Source organism: Schistocerca nitens, chromosome 3 (assembly GCF_023898315.1).
Source record: "Schistocerca nitens isolate TAMUIC-IGC-003100 chromosome 3, iqSchNite1.1, whole genome shotgun sequence".
Lineage (NCBI taxonomy): Eukaryota > Metazoa > Arthropoda > Insecta > Orthoptera > Acrididae > Schistocerca > Schistocerca nitens.
This window is the reverse complement of record NC_064616.1, coordinates 899,870,428-899,889,076: the sequence shown is the minus strand read 5'-3', so window position 1 is coordinate 899,889,076 and position 18,649 is coordinate 899,870,428.

Sequence of the window (18,649 nt, the reverse complement as noted above, 5' to 3'; positions counted from 1 at the left end):
TCCAGGCCGCTATGCGCTGTTGCCATTTTTCGGGGTGCACTCATCCTCGCGATGCCAATTGAGGAGCTACTCGACCGATTAGTAGCGGCTTCGGTCAAGAATACCATCGTAACGACCGGGAGAGCGGTGTGCTGATCCCACGGCCCTCCTATCCGCATCCTCCCCTGAGGATGACGCGGCGGTCGGATGGTCCGGGTAGGCTACTCGTGGCATGACGACGGAGTGCTTTTTAAATTAATTTTGTGAAATTTGATTATTATTTCATAAATAATATTTCAAACATGTAGCGGCAGTCAGCCTGTGGCTGATTGCTATCAATTATCATCCTTTTTTGTTTTAGAAAGTAAATTAAGAACGTTCCTGCTCGGATCTCTAGCTCTCGTCTGTTGTCTGTTTCCTGCCTCGGGCATGGATGTGTGTGATGTCCTTAGGTTAGTTAGGTTTAAGTAGTTCTAAGTTCTAGGGGACTGATGACCATAGCAGTTGAGTCCCATAGTGCTCAGAGCCATTTGAACCATTTTTTGTTGTCTGTTAGCTTTTGAACTGATAGGGCGCACTATAACTGCGTTCCTTGCATATCATTAATTAATCTTTCTTTCGCGGAGACAAACGTGATGTAAGCGTCGAGTAACAGCTTCGGAACCATTTCCAATTTAATTAATGTACATTAGTTAAATTAAATTAATGTAAATTAGTTAAGTCTCATGAGTTCTCATTTCAACATTTCTCCTAATAGATATATGATACTTGAAATGTTTCGATGCTTAATTATTACAGCTAACGACCTGTACGAGTTTAACGGATCGTGGCGTGGAGACGCAATGGCCGAATACAATTAATATTGTGCCATTTATTCACTTACATCTTGCTACAATGCCCCTGAGATTAATTGCCGATCATCACGAAGCGTTTTACAGAGGTGAATGCAAGCGCGGAACCTTAAATGACCTGGCCACAGCCTCCAAGTTATGATTCCGTTTCGCTCGTAAATAACAGATACCGGCCCCTCAAAACTGATGGTGGTATTTCTAAAATTTATAGCATTTTTCAAGAAGTCAATTTGGCCACTTAACGATACATCCACCATCAACAATGCACCAGTTAATTTTAACAGTTTTCCTTCCAGTGATTAATTTCAGTTTATATTTAAAGTAAAATTATCATACATTTTAGTAACCTTACGCGAGCAGACGCGTCAAGTAGTACAGTGTTAGTAATGAAAATGTGTTAAATTACGTCACGCATGGTGCGGAAGTTTTTCAAGCATCGCATTATTTATGACATAGTATCTCCTGAACTATGGGTCGTAGAACAATATAATTTCTCTGGTACATTCTGTATTTACATACATACTCCGCAAGCCACCGTACGGTGCGTGGCGGTGGTAACCCTGTACCACTACTAATAATTTCCTTTTCTGTTTCTTTCACAGACAGATCGAAGGATAAATGGCTATCTGTATGCCTCCGTATGAGCCCTAATTTACCGAATCTTAACTTCGTGGTCCTTAAGTGGAATGTATTTTGGCGGCAGTAGAATCGTTCTGCAGTCAACTTCCAATGCCAGTTCTCTAAATTTTCTCCATAATGTGCCTCGAACGGAACGTCACCTTTCTTCCAGGGATTGCCATTTTATTTCGCGAAGTATATCCGTAGTACTCGCGTGTTGTTCGAAACTACCGGTAGCATATCTAGCATCCCGCCTTCTTCGTCTACATTGTAAACGTTTTGTCAGATGATTTGTTGGAAGTGAGTGTTCTTGAATGAAATTTTTGTGCTGATTCTAGAAATAACTTCCGTTTTTGTCTTTCAAGTCAGGTTTTTACAAAAAATAAGAAGTAATATTATGACCATTTTAACTTCTGAGCCCACAAATATATGCAAACACAATTTCACCAAGGCGAGTTTTTACATAGAGCCCATTTAAAAAATAAAATACATTTAAAAAATATTCTACAGAACGCCCCTGCTTTATTTCGTGACTATCTTGCACGAAGTCAACAGTGTTCCATTAATTTTTAAACTTGCTTTTCTCTGACTTCCTTTTATATCTTTGTATATGATCACAGCCCCTCTTCAAAATCCAACACTAAGTCGGCCGCCATAGTTGCATGCCAGTCCCTCTGGTATCTCTCATCATCTCCTTAATATCTTGGTGAAACGTTCATCCTGCTCTTCACCATAATGTCCCTAATTTTGCGGAAAGTAGTCGATGTGCGAGTGTAGAAAGTGGACTTTCACACTCCTATTACAATACACCTTCCTGCAATTTTGCAACATTTTTTCAGCAATGGCCTTATAATTAGGATCCTTGTTATTCCCTAGAAACTTCTCAGCAACTGATCAGAGGGCGGTCCATGCGTTTTTTTTTTCCTCTCTCGTTCATTGTCTTATCAAAATCTGCATCCTTCAACAAGACCAACAAAAATTCCAGGTTTCAGTGTGGCTTGTGTGATGAAGGGAATTTTTTTAGGAAGAAGCTTTTGGTTCTACGAGTGGTTCGTACAGGATATTTTTAGTTCCAGGCACAAATTTTTACCGCTCTGGCCAAATTCTCACACTCCAGTGCCTCTGCCTTGCCCGACTGTCTTATTCCGGCAGAAAGCAAGGCATTTTTGTGAACCCAGCTTGTTGTCGTAATAGTATTCCGATAACTTTGAAGTCACCGCAAATAAGCCATTGGTGTTTCTCATACCGGATACTTGTTAAGAGTATCTTCGTGTTCTCATACGTCTCTTTCATTTCAACTGAATGGGCCACAGAAATTGACTCATACACACTACCATTATGCAGCAACACGCCTTTCAGGCTCCTCGTTGATGAGTGTAGATAAAGTCTCCACTGAGTAGGATCATGTTCATTGTCACAGTAGTGCATTAACTCTATTATGTTATTGCAGTAAACCAGTGAAATATTCTGTGAGAATAAAGGGACTAGTTCTTTTTGTCTGTACCATGAGTAACATGATCCTGGTTCCAGAAGATTCTTATTTTTAACTCGGAGCCAAGTACTTCCGTAGATTCCTTGGCCAATTTTAAATCTCGTACGATATCATTAAGTTCACTCTGAAAGAACAGTTCTGGAGTAAAGTCGCATTCAGGGTGGTAGACATCACTATCGTCTTCTGTAATTGCATCAACTTCATTGTCGCCCTCGCCTTTTGCCACGTTCTCTAAAGCAGATGGAGGAAGAGGAGTAAACAAATCTTCTCCATATGCAACTCGTCTAATGGCTGGATCAATACTTGAATACACAATTCGTTTCATCTTTTTCGAATTGTACCACTGAACATTAACTAAACAGAAGGAACAGTCATTAAGGTGATTTTTTAGATTCCCTCCACTCCACTGGAATCGCAAATGGCGTGTTTGTTTTCTTTACTATTGTCCACAGTCTTAACTTCTCACCACAATAGTGGCAAACTGTCTTTTGCGCCCATCCTTTGTGCTGGTTACCAAGTTTCATTTTAAAATAAGCATGATAAGCTTTTTCACAATGTCTGTTACAACCATTCTCTGCTTAGGTACTATATAATTTCCACAAGTGTAACAGAAAATGTTTAGGTTCCTCGCACACTTGCGTGTTGACAGTGTAGTAACTACAAACAATTGGCAAACTGTTTTATTAGTACAGGCTAATTACAATATAGGACGGGTAATGCAAGCCTGTGAGATTTCTTTTAGGCTCCCCTAGAACTTCAAGCTCACAAAATAACAATAGAATCAACAGGTGTTACAACCTAAAGGTATATAGGGCCGTATAGAGAAATTTTCCTCCAATATTCCGCATAACCTACAGGCACAACGACATGGCTTTGAAGTCAAACTGCGGTAAAACTGTACGTGACAGGAAAAAACTGAAAACAGATTTGGAATCAGAATAAAAAGTTGAGGTAGTATCACATATTAATTTTCAATCATCTGATACCATGCAGACTAGTGTAGTCCGACCTGGTGCGGATCCCAAACAATCGAGCATTACTTAAGAACAGGTCGCACTAGCATCCAGTATCTGTTATCTTTTGCAGACGAACCACACTTCCCTAGAACCCTACCAATAAACAGAAGTCGACCATTCGCCTTCCCTATCACAATCATCTTATGCTCGTTCCATTTAATGAATTTAATTTTAATTTTTGGTAAATTCATATGGGAAATAAATTTAATTTAATTTGTGGTAAGTTCCTATGGGACCAAACTGCTGAAATCGTCGTTCCATGGGCTTACACACTACTTAATCTAACTTAAACTAACTCAACGCTGAGGCCAACACACACACCCATGCCCGAGGGAGGACTCGAACCCCCGACTGGGGGAACCGCACCAACCGTGGCAAGGCGCCCTCAGACCGCGCGGCGCGTTCCCAGTTCACGTCACTTTGCAACGTTACGCCCGGATACTTAAATGACGTGACTGTGTCAAGCACGAAACTTCTAATGGTGTATCTGAACATTACTGGTTTAATCTTTATGCGCATCCGCATTAACCTACATTTTTCCACATTTAAAGCTAGATACCATTCATCACACCAACTAGAACTCTTGTTTAAGTCATCTTGTATCCTCTTACAGTCACTCAACTTCGACATCTTCCTGTACGCCACAGAATCATTACTAAACGATCGCATATTGCTACCCATCCTGTCCACCAGATCATTGTGTACGCAGGAAATAATAACGGCCCTATCACACTTTTCTGGGGCACTCCTGACGATACCCTTGTTTCTAGTGAACACTCGTCGTCAAGGACAACATATTGGGTTCTATTACCTAAAAAGTCTTCGAGCTACTCACATATCTGTGAACCTATTCCATACGTTCGTACCTTCGTTTACAGTCTGCAGTGGGGCGCCGTGTCAAATGCTTTTCGGAAATCTAGAAATCTGGAATCTCTCTCTTCATCCATAGTTCAGAGTATATCATACGAAAAAGGGGCAACTTGACTTTCAAAATAGCTATGCCTTCTGAAACCGAGCTGATTCGTAGGTGTCCGCAGCTCGTGGTCGTGCGGTAGCGTTCTCGCTTCCCACGCCCGGGTTCCCGGGTTCGTTTCCCGGCGGGGTCGGGGATTTTCTCTGCCTCGTGATGACTGGGTATTGTGTGCTGTCCTTAGGTTAGTTAGGTTTAAGTAGTTCTAAGTTCTAGGGGACTGATGACCGTAGTTGTTAAGTCCCATAGTGCTCAGAGCCATTTGAACCATTTTTTTGATTCGTAGGTGTAAGCTTTTCGGTCTCTAGGTAAATGCGTGTATTCGAACTCAGAATACGTTTAAGAATTCTGCAGAAATCCGATTTTAAGGATATTTTCTGTAATTTTGCGGGTCCGTTCTCTTATCCTTCTTATTTAGGGACTTACCTTCGGTTTTTTCCGGCCACTTAGGACTATGTACTGGGCGAGAGATTAGCGAGAAAAGTAAGCTAAGTAACGGGCCAGTGACGTAGAGTACTCTTTGTCAAACCGAATTGCAATTCCATCCAGATCTGGTAACTCATTTGTTTCCAACTCTTTCAGATGTCTCTTCACGCCAGGGATGCTTATCACTACGTCGTCCATGGGGGATTCTGTGCGATGGTCAAACTGTATATTCGTGCGATTCTCCTGAACAGACAATCTCTTAAACGCGTCATTTAAAACTTTGCCTCCCGTTTTGCTATATTCTGCTGCCACACCAGACTGGCCAACGAGTGAGTGGCTAGAAGCCTTAGATCCGCTTAGCAATTCTACATAGGACCAGAATTTTCACGGGTTCTAGGCCAGATCGTTTTCGAAGGTATGAAGGGTGTAGTTCTTGTATGCTTCATGTATACATCTTTTCACAGATGCGCGAATCTGTACTAATTTTTGCCTGTCAACATTTTTGCGGTCTCTTTTGAACTCATAGTGTAACAGCCTTGCCTTCCCCAGCATTTTCCGAATTCTGTTGTTAAACTACGGTGGGTCTTTTCCGTCCTTAAGCCAGTTACTAGGCACATACTCGTCCAGATCACGATTTACAGTCTGTTTAAACTTTGTACGGTATTCCTTCATGTTCATCATAGTGGAACTAAATGATGTCAATTCACTATCTAAGTGAGCTGTTAACTTATCTGCTCTTTGTAGCAGAAATACTTTCATAGCCTTCATTACTGATTTATTAACTTTCGTAACCATAGCCGCTATGATAGGATTATGATCACTAATCCCCGTCTCTGTATTGACACCATCTATAAGGTTCGTCATGTTTGTAGATACCAGATCTGAGATATTTCCCTTGAGTGTGGGCGGCTAAACTATCTGCAGAAGCTTTCGGAAAGCGTGTTCAAAAGTACTTCGCAAGACTGCCTGTCTGTACCCAATGCAATGAATCCATAGACATCGCAATATATACTATAATCTGTAGATTAAGATCGCCTCCAACTAGTATTGCATGATCTGGATATTTAAGCGCTAATGACCGTAGACTTTCGTTGAATGACTTTAGAACAGTCACAGTGGAATCGGGTGGCCGGTAAAAGTATCCAACTATGAACTTGGTTTCACCAAGACCTTTTATATGTGTCCACATAACTTAATTATCACACTCAATTTCGACCTCAATAAGATAATATTTTTGTCAAATGCAATCTGTCTTTCCAATATATGTTCCATGAGACACTAAATTTCTCAGACCTTCCTTCTTCGGGTTTCAACCACATCTTGGTCCCAAGAATAATCCGAGAGCGATAACTCAACTGAAGGCAGTGAATTCGACAACATTGTTACGAATACTTAGACAGTTTACTGATAAAAGTTTGACAGTCGAAGCGTCTTTATTCTGGACGCGGTCTGATTTCGTGATCTGCATTTCTACCGGCCAGTGTACACCAGAGCACCTCAGACTACTGCCAAGCCTAAAAAACCCCATGTACACTACACAAGTACTTCGTTACACGAAAGGAGTAGGGTTCTGACCAAAAACGCTGACTCAGCAGTTGTCAGCAGTTTTTAATATTACAGCTGAGAGAATTGCTCATGTCATATTTTGCTGATAGCAGCATCAGCACTAACTTAACTCCAAGTCCACACCAGGAACAACGGCCAAGGCCATTCAAGGAGTCATGACATCCTGGCACCTGTCAAGGTCAAGGAGTGAGGATGGGGAAGGGCACTCCCGCCCCCACCCCCTCCCCCCCACCGGCGCTCCTGCAATTTTCATGAAGCAATACCCCCGCCCTGAGCGCCATCCCCCCTTCCCATTCTAATTCATAGTGGATGTAATGCTACATTTGCACTTACGTGGGAGCTAGAATCATCTGTAGTTCACATGTGTGCTGTGATGTTCCACGATCAAGACATAAGTATCCCCTAAACCCTCCACTCCACCCCTCCCCCCCCCCCCTTCTCCGCTGTGTGGCCAATGGCATGCAAGTTTTAATTTGCATGTGTGTTTTGTCAGCATGAAGCAGCACTCACCCCCGCGCGCCGCGGAGGGCACGTGCTGTATTTGTGAACGCTTTCGTATCACACGCCAGAACACAGATACGCCACACGTGTTATATTTCTCATCAGCGCTTTCTTGTCATTCCGGGAACACAGATAGAGAGCGCCCGCCCTCCAGCGCCCCGCGCCACGCTGCCTGTCGACGTCATCGTCAGTGGTGGAGCTCCCAACTGCTTTCGAGCAATATGTTGAAATTAGTGCATAAAATACAGGACGATGTAAGGACGTCACATACGTGTCGCATCTGTGCAACGTAAGCGTCTCACACACACCAGCGTAACGTACATAATTGCTGAGTGCTAGGGTACCTATTATAGCAAATAATTGTTGATCCATACGATCGGGCGTCCTCAAGCATGAGCATAGCTCTCATAAGTAACATAGTGCTCAATAATATTTATCGCCCAATGGCAATATTACCTTAAATATTCAAGAATTATAACGGAGAACAACTGCCAACATGTGTAACATAAAAGCAGATATTCTCAGGGTAGCGAAGCAGCTTAAAACACTTAATAAAGGCAAACCATCCAGTCCAGATGGCGTACCAATAAGGTTATTTCCAGAACACGCTAATACAATAGCCCCATACTTAGCAATCATATACGAGGGTTTTTCGGAAAGTAAGGAACGATCGGTCGTGAAATGGAGACCACAGTGAAAATCAAAACTGTTTTCTTTGCACATTTAAAAATGGTTCAAATGGCTCTGAGCACTATGGGACTTAACTTCTGAGGTCATCAGTCCCCTATAACTTAGAACTACTTAAACCTAACTAACCTAAGGACATCACACACATCCATGCCCGAGGCAGGATTCGAACCTGCGACCGTAGCAGTCGATCGGTTCCAGACTGAAGCGCCTAGAACCGCTCGGCCAATAAGGCCGGCTTGTACGTTTAGCTACACCTTCCAGGTACTTCTCTACATAGTCGCTGCTCCAACTTAGACATCTGTCGGAGCATACTAAATTTCCAACACCATCATCGTAGAAGGCAGCCGCCTGTGCTTTCCGATAATTCTCTACGCTGGTCTGTAGCGCATAGCCTGCACCCAAATGTCGTCTTCGTATCCTGCGTTTCATGTGAACAGAGGTGATACTCAAGACGAGCCAATTAGGGCTGTGTTGCGGGTGATCGAACACTTCCCATCGAAAAGGCTGCAGGAGCGTCTTGACTCCCACTGCAGAGTGCGGCTGAGAATTGCCGTGAAGAAGGAAGTGCGTGTCAGTTGTGTTAGGTGGGCTGCATTCATTAAGGCGAAACCTCTCAGTGGGCCCTCCTACAAGGCGGGAGACATCGTTGTTCTCGGCACCTTTACTCACGCACAGTTCGCTCACAACTGAAAAGAGCGTCTCGATGCGATCGACGGGTATACTAGAGACACTACCCAAAACGTCTGTGAAAAGCATCTTCGGATTTTCACAGTGGTTTCCATTTTGCGACCGATCGTTCCTCACTTTCCGAATAGCCCTCATCCAGCCGTTAACTCGACAAAAGATCCGTACCAAAAGACTGAAAGCTGCACCGGTCACACGAATATTCATGAAAGGAAATATGAGTAATCCGCTCAATTATACAACCACATGACAAACGTCGATTTGTTGTATGATTCTGGAAGATGCACTGTGTTCGAATGTTATGGATTATCTCGAAGGTAACGGTCTATTAATAGACAGCCAGCACGGATTCAGCAAACATCTTTCTTGTGAAACACAACTAGTTCCTTCTTCGTACAAAGTAATGAGTGCTATCGACAGTAGATCTCACACTGATTCAATATTTCTAGATTTTCAGAAGACTTTTGACACCGTACGTCACAAGAAACTTCTAATTAAATCGCGTCCCTATGGTGTATTTCTACAGTTTTGCGACTGGATCCGCGATTTTCTCTCAGAAAGGTCACAATACATAGAAATCGACCATCAGCTGTTCCCAATCTGCTTAAAAGATTTAGGAGATAATCTGAGCAGCCCTCTTAGATTATTTAGCCATGATGCTGTCATTTTTCGTACAGTAAAGTCATTAGAAGATCAAAAACCATTGCAAAATGACTTAGGTGCGATATCTGAATGGTGCGAAAAAGCGTCAATCGTCCCTCACTCAGGAAAAGTGTGAGGTCATCCACATGAGTACAAAAAGAAATCACACGATAACGCACACAAATTTAAGGGGTGTTTATTCGACTAAATATCTAGGCATTGGAATTACGAACAATTTAATTTGGAACGGCTACATAGATAATGTTGTGGAGAAGCTAAAGAAAATACTACGTTTTATTGGCAGAACACTTAGAGGATGCAACAGGTCTGCTCAAGAGACTGCCTACAGCAAGCTTGTTCGTCCTGTGTGGGATGCTCATGACATAGGATTGACAGAGGACATCCAAAAAGTTCAAGGAAGGGTGGCTCGTTTTGTATTATCGTGAAATAGGGCAGCAAGTCTCACAGATATAATAAGGGAGTTGGGATGGCAATAATAAAAACAAAGGCGTTTTTCTTTGTGGCGAGATCTTTTCACGAAATTTCAGTCACCAAATTTCCCTTCTGAATGTGCAAATATTTCACTGACGCCAACTTACAAAGGGAGAAATGATCATCATCATAAAAATAAGACGAATCATAGCTCGTACAGAAAGATTTAGGTGTTCATTTTTCCCACGCACTTTTAGCGAGTTTAACAGTAGAGAAGAAGACTGAAGGTGTTTCGAAGAAGCCTCTCCGAGACACTTAAATGTGAACCGCAGAGTAGTCATGTACAAATAGATGTAGATATGCTCTGTAGTGAGTAGCAAAGCAAATTACTTTGACAGTATGAGAAAACATACCTGAGCACAGTGTGCAAAGAAAATGTTGGTTGGAAGCTGGATCCCGAAAAAAAAATACTGAAAACAGCCTGTAGTTACACCACATTTACTTATGCTATACATACTTCGAGCAATAGGTTCTCCATTGCAGCTCAGAATTCGGTATTCGTTGTGACAACAACTGAATTTTATTTTGTCCACAAAAAATATACTCGAACAATGCGACGACGTCTCACACACATCGATGCAACGACACGTCAATAGCCACAAGTAATTTAGTGCTCAAAATAAGCTGCGGTATTTATCAACCACTCGACGCCTCTGTGCTGTAGTGAGAACCAGAGTAAGATCGTCTTGGAGTATGAAAAATTTACGTCCCGTTAGCCAACGATACAGTTTCTGAGTATGCTTTTAACCCACCAGAGAGTCGAGTTTTCTGTAGACATTACAATAGCTCACTTAGCTCTAGCATTATGGTTTGTGCTATTTTGTCTAAAACTGACATGGTGAGACGGTAGCTGTGTACAATTGATGTAGGTAGATTCTTACAAAGAAGAAGACGCAACCAGCCACTATTAATAATGCTATTTATTTAAGTAACCGGTTCCGAACTGACAAGCTCATCATCAGACGGCTGTTCACAAGATTTACGAAATGCACTTCACATAATCGTCAGTTTTCGATTTTTATTCTCCCACTGTAGCGAAAATTCTTTGTGTGTTGGTGCCCCACGGTAGAAAACAATGTTAGAAGCCCGCTATGTGAACATAACTAACCTCCAAACGATGTAATACAGAGTAAAGAAATATGTGAGGTTAAGTGGTTATAGTACTTACATCGAAAAATCCGCGAAATTATGTAGCAAATTTGCAGGATTGTATTTTTGAAATATTGCAAAGTATACGCAGCGCTTATATGATTTGCATGTCAACGTATTGTGCAAAGCACCACACACAAAACAAAATGTATTTGCCACATGTGAAGTTGATACAAAGATGGCGGTTTCACAAATACAACAGTGCCGGATATGTTCTCTCTCAGAGATATTACAATATATAGATTACTTTGATTTGATAGTATGAATGTTTATAAAGAATAAATGTAACATCATGGACAATTGAAACACAGAGGTAAACCTTACATTATGAGCATATAATATTACAGATGAAGTTGACAGATATAGTAACCAGTTTCTGTGAATGCTATTTAAATGGTGTTATGTAAATACTTTTCTATATACAAGGAACAACATAGAGGTGCGATAAAATGAATAATCTGACAGTAGAAATTATATTTTCATAGTATGGCGGACTGAAATTTTGAATCCATTTTACAGTTGCAATAATGTATTTTACTTAAATAAATAGCATTATTAATAGAGGCTGCTTGCTGTCTTCTTCTTTGTAAGTATCAACCTACATCAATTGTACACAGCCACGGTCTCACCATGTTAGTTTTAGACAAAATAGCATTAAGCAAACCTCGCCAGGTACTGAGAAATGTTCATGATTTCAAGCGATGCAAAAGGAACCTAACAAAGATAATCCACAACATCAAATATAACAAGCAATGTCTATTATCACAAGTAACCCCAAACTACATAAAAGTAAAGATTAATGTAGGTAGCAGCATTGCAAAAATACTCCAAGCAAAATGTGAAATCATGTGGCTCAAGACAGAGATAAAAATGCAACACAAAAACAATTAGTTCCTCAAGAGAGAACTGTACAATCTACACTTGAAACTTAGCAGTTGCCTTTCCAGCCTACAGTTCTGCTACATTTCACAATACATTGGAGACATCATTTCTAAAGAATAACAGAAAATAACTTGTAGGCATAACAAAAATCTTGAAGGTGTGAAAAGTAAAAAAAGGTAGCTTCACTGCCAAAAATCCCCATGTTAACTCACATCAGTTCCATGAAACAGTTATTAATTCAACTAACATCACTTTTATAAATACTGAGTTTGCCCTCATAAACAAAGGCCTTAAGCACAACATAGAACCAAATCTTAATGGCAATAATATAAAATGCCGTATTGCATCCACTAAGCTTGCATGTGATGCTGCAAAATTAAATTCCATTGAAACCAATGCAATAGTATTCAAAGACAATAAAATAATAACAAGACACCTAAAAAATACTTCACATCAGATCAGTGATCGAAAGACACTGAATTGTATCAACTCCAAACTTCCTAACAGTAAAGTTCTAATAGTCAAGGCACACAAAGGTAACTGTGCAGTTGTAATGTATGAAAATGAATATGTTGTCAAAACCATGGAATTTTTCAGTAGTAATAACATAATCAAATTAGACTTTGATCCCACTTCTAAATTTCAGGCTAAACTTATGAAAACTCTGTAAATTTCCTCCTAAGTGGGATGTGCGTGACTGCATTGCTATGAAACCCACTGGCTCTAGCCTTCTGTCACAGCCTAAGGTACTTAAACAGCATTGTCCTATCAGGTCTATTGTTAACTCTAGGAACAGCCCTTCATATAGATTAAATTACAAACTACTAGCTCTTCTGAACATCCATTATACTTTTGAAACCAACTACTCCATTAAGAACTCATATGATCAAATTGACGAAATTAAGGATGTGCAGATTCCACTGACAGCCAGATTTTAATCGCATGACATTGTAAATCTTTATGCTAACATCCCTATACAGGACGCCATAAACATAATCAAGAATAATCTGCTTAAACATAAGAAACTGAGCATGGCAGAAATATCTGAGCTCACTGAGTTACTCACATTCGTGCTGTCATACAATTATTTCAGTTTTAATAACAAAATATACAAACAGAATGATGGGTTGGCAATGTGTAGCAGCCTAGCTGGGAAGTTAGCAGGCATTTATATAAACAACTTAGAGCACACATTTTTCAAAACCAACAGTCACATCAACAGCAAAATCATCTGCTGTAAAAGGCATATAGATGATACAATTATTCTTTTTGATGGCACCAATGAAGAAATTGACACCAAGCTGAGCAGCATGCACAATAACTTCAAATTAACATAAGATGGCAAACTTCAGGTCGATGCTGAAGTGACTGCATAAAATTCCACCTGAACCAGTTCAACAACATAAAAAAACCAGTATCATCAAAGCCACAGCTCTAAAAAAAAGGATATAACCCTCGCATGATTGATAAATTATCACAAAAAATCCCAAACACAGCAGGCAACAAAGCCCCACACCAGACACCTACGCAGTCAACACAAAGGACAGTAGAAAGCATCAGAAAAATATGTCTCACTTCCATTTCTAGGGAGCATATCCCATAAAATAAGTAATCGTTTCGAAAACACAAACATAAATATAAGCTTCCACACAAACCATAAACTTCAGCAATTAATCATTCATAACATTAAGAATAACAAGTCCCCATACAAAATATCAGGTATATATAAACTCAGATGCCAAAATTGCCACTCCTTCTATGTGGGACAGACTGGGAGAAACTCTGAGATGCCATTCAAAGAACATTTAGATGACATACGTTTGAACAATCCTTCAAAATCTGCATTTGCTATGCACTCAACTCTCGGGAAACATGGAGTAAAAAACATTGAAGACCACACCTAAATATTGCATCTTTTTGAGAAAGGTAGCCTCATAAATCTGCTTGAAGAGATAGAAATGTATACAAATAAAAGCAAATCACCACACCATATCCTCAATGAACAGACAGAGCTAGCCAATGCAATCATTCTAAAAACTTTCACTCACCTATTTTCCAGTTTAAAACATAAATAAGCACTACTCCTCTCAACAACATCATGCAATCAATAATTCAAACAAAATATTACATCATAATATGGCTGCCTGCTCAGTCAAACATTAATGTGCAAAAAAAGAAAGATAAACATATAAGTAACATTCACACAAACTGGTTAGCACATTTTCCGAATTTATTTGTAATTAATGCTCACTGAATATTGTATGCTCACACTGTAACATTTATTCTTTGTAACTAAATGCTTGAGTTGGTACCTTGATTCTTTGTAAAAAAAATTCCACTGTTAAATCAAAGCAATGTATATATTTTAATACGTGAACGTCTTTAGCACTGTTTTACACCAAAATATAGCTGCCTCCTCAGCCACACATTACTGCAACTGTAGAATTGATTCAAAATTTCAGTGTGCCGTACTATGATAATATAATTTCTACTGTCATATTATTCATTTTATCTCAACTCTATGTTGTTCCCTGTTAATAGCACAGTATTTACATAATACCCGTAAATAGCATTCACACAAACTGGTTACTGCATCTGTCAACTTCATCTGTAATATTATATGCTCATAATGTAAGGTTTAGCTCTGTGTTTTAATTGTTCATGATGTTACGCTTCAGTGGGAGAATAAAAATCGAAAACTGACGATTATGTAAAGTGCATCTTGTGAACCTATGTTGTAGGTAGAATCAGCAGTCTATCGGAAATATAAGTATTAGGGAGAGAGAGAGAGAGAGAGAGAATGTCAGCCTCTGGTCGTTAATACAGTGCAAATAATACTGTATAGTCCCTAACGAGAGAGAGAGAATTGTTGCAATAAGTTCCAGTGATAACATTTGTAATCCAGTACTGTATTTTCAGTAGAATTGATACTTCTCATTTGTCCCATTCATCTGACAGATTACGATGAAGTCTGCAATCAAAATGGACAATTACATTGGCTTTTAATAATGATCATAGACACGTAGTATGATTTTTATGTAATTTATAGAAGAGACGAAACTAACATCGGATGTGCCCCCAAGGAAAGTAACTGGAGCACTAATAGTTTAACGGCAAACGAACATATGTACATCACGAAAAATAGTTCTTATGATATTATAGCTGTTAGTCGATAGTGGGATAAGAATGTCAATACCCTCGTATATAAACGATTTGCTTACAGGGAGGATCGTCGTTGGACGATCGTAAAGAAATGCAGACATTTCCTCTTTCAGTGCTGAAAAGTAACTCTTTTTAAATATTGATATGATTAAAACAAAGCCCTCAACATAGAGAAAGAACATGATAGTATCCGATAGAGACCTATCTCTTAGCTGAAAGTCTCAACAATACACTACTTCACTGCCCAGTAAAGCTTGAGTAAGTACACACATATTAACCAAAGTGAAACCAAAATCCCGTAATAAAGTTCCCTGGAGTGTTCAGGGGCCTGTGTTCTTATGTGTTGCGTCACACAGACACTGCTGCTAGACACACATTGACTCCTTTAAATATCAGGAATTCATAAATTGGTCGATATCTTTACTGGCACACATAGTTAGAAATTGTAGTCTCTATTTTGATTGTAGTAACGGAATTAGGTAATGTTGCGTCCCCCTACGTGGTTTTGCCGGCTATTGTGTGAGCCAGCACAGGCACGAACAAGAAAGGAGAGAAGTCGCGATGGGCAGTGTCAGGAATCCAAAATGATCTGTACAAAACGTTTGCAAATTCATAGAACATTTTATTTCTAAAAAGGAAAGAAATATAACTTAACTTATCATTATAGGGTGGCTTGATGTACTTATTGTGTCTCCTACATGCAGTTATTTTTACATACTACTATTATTGGCAGAACGCAGGCCAAGTATCGTCTTTCTGTTACTCAGTACTGACGGTCTCGAAGTCTGCGACCAAACTGGGGCGACACGCGATAGGCGGCTGCTTACGTCAACGCTGACAGGGGGCGCTGAACTCTGTCATCATGGAGGTATGGCGCTGCCCGCTCTTTCCATTGGCGCGTAGGTCACCGCCTTCTTGATGCCGTTTCGCGGCGCTGCACTGGTCGGTGTGCAGGCGATACTTTAAACGTACACAGCACCAAAGTTAGCTTAGCTTCTACTACTTACATAGGTATTAAATGCATACAAGCTGAATTTCTGGTAAATAGGAGCAAATTTTGCAACTCTCAGCCTGTTCTGAGAAACTCTCAAACAAAATAATGCCTAGCTGGTGATTGTGAGTTGCTTAATCTCCAACTTCTTAGATGGTTAAGTATGAAAATATGTACATGAGAAAGGCAGCACCATAGGAATAACATTGTTTTTGGATACCAGTCCTAAATTTAACATGTTTCACCAGATCAAATATAACCCTCCTGTCCCGTATTTTCGGAGTCAGTGTAGTTTATGAAAGCTGTATATAGACAGGACGTAATAATGATGGTGTTTGGCTGGATGGTTTACCTGTGCACCAGAAAACAAACTGCAGAGCGTTGTGAAGCACCAGACGGCAGTAGTATTGTAAGGTATTTTCTAGCTGACTGCACATGGGACCAAGCCGTAAAAGACCATTTATTAGCGTTTTAAACACTTATACGTTCTAGCACAGAGGCAAATATATACCTATCGATAGCTTCGTTCAATCCTATGCTTGTGAGTTAACATATTAATGTACTACATCTTTTGTGATCAATATTAGAGGTTATCCACCTTTGCCACCTCCAAGCGAACATTATGCTCCAAGTAGGAAAGCAAATTTTTTACTCTGAAAGCTACCTTGGAACGCGCTTACTACAATGTAAGAGGTCACACCACAATCTTGGAAATGGGTTCAACTGTATCAATGTCCAAGGAGCTTCAATACAGCGCTTCTGTGTCATATTGGTTGTAGGCAGTGTAGTTTATTAAGGTTGTATGCAGACAAACACCTATGATGCTCTGTGTGAATATGCTTATAGCCTGTTCAAAATTATTTAAGGACTGACCTAGGGACACATATATCTTACTGTCAGCCAACATTTGCTGTGGAGGTAAGAAACATCGATCTATCATAGTTCAGGAGATATGATGTCATAACCAATGAGATGCGTGAATAACAGCCACATCATGCATGCCGCCTTAATTTTTTACTTCTTTGTGACTAACTTTATTCGCTATAAATCTCGCATACAGTATCCACGTATGCCACTGTATGAACCTACAAAATGATGTAGTACAACATTTAGTACAGGAGATATGAGTCATAAAACTGCTGCATTGTGTAGAACGTTTAAATTTCTTACTTATTTTTCAGTACTCTATTCGTAAAACATTTTGCAGACAGTATCCACACATGCCGCTGAATGTACCTATTTAAATATATCGCTTTACGGCTTACAGTTCATGAGATAGGCCGTCATAAACACTGAGATGCGTGAAAAAAATGACGCATGACGCATGAAGTTTTAATACATATATTATTTACTGCTGAAGAGACACCTATAGACAGGTCTGCTTGAGGAAATTCCTAACACCTGGCAGTACTTTTGACAGCTTTCAACTGCCAAGCCCAAATGTCTGTAGCTGAAAACAAAAGCCATCAACAGAGATATGAAAAGAAGTTTACAAGATCGTGTTGTACACATGCGAAGCAGATGTGACCAGCCTACAGAAACTGTCCGGAATATTATGCAAAAACGCAATTCATTTCATGTTCCCATTTCTAACAGAAAACTGGAAAAATGAATACCCATGCAATGTTGGATTTGTCAGATGGCATTCATAATAAAATTCTATATATAACTCAGCCTTGCCAGGTTAAGATCAACGCAACACCGTTTCTGTGCTTTAGAAGCAACGCGAGGCGAGTCAACTGTCGGTACTTTTACTACAGTGTTAAGTATCAATCACTCACAAACTCTGAAATAAGACGCACACACGCTCTTCCACTAAGAGGGCGGACGGGGATCACTGTGACGTATGGATGCTGAGAGCACTGTTAGCTCCGTGTTATAAAATCCGCAAAATGGAGATACTAGCGAATGAAATGAAGTAAAGTGCTTATTTTATACTAAAAAGACAGATGTACACAGGAAAAATGGGGTCTTTCAGAGAAAAAACTAAAGAAATAGTTCTCCACAAATCAAGTATTATTCTCATACAACAGAGTCATACACCTCTCAACAGAGTATACTGATCATCTTCACGATCTTGTGTACCGTACTCTGTCTACAGAACAGAAGGCTAACACAAATGCTTAAAATTTCTTTTGAGTCGACACTACATTAGCCACACATGACATGGAATATCTCAGACCGGTCACTACAAATAACTACAACAATATGAGTATGACCCTCACAACACCAGTAGAGTTAATGTTTACAATAAAATCTTCAAATTCAAAAAATGCTAGTGGCTATGATAACACATCAACAAAGTCCATTAAACAGTGTGCATCTAACCAGTCTTTTATCAATGCAACATTTCCTAAGTGGCTGAAATATGCTGAGGTTAAGTGTTTGTATAAGAAATACATTCAAATTTCCGTCCAATTTCATTTTTGCCCACAATCTCAAAAATTTTGGAAAAGGTAATATACAGTCGTCTTTTTAACCGTATGACCGCAAATAAAATATGATACAAGTCACAATTCGGATTCCTAATTAGTTCTG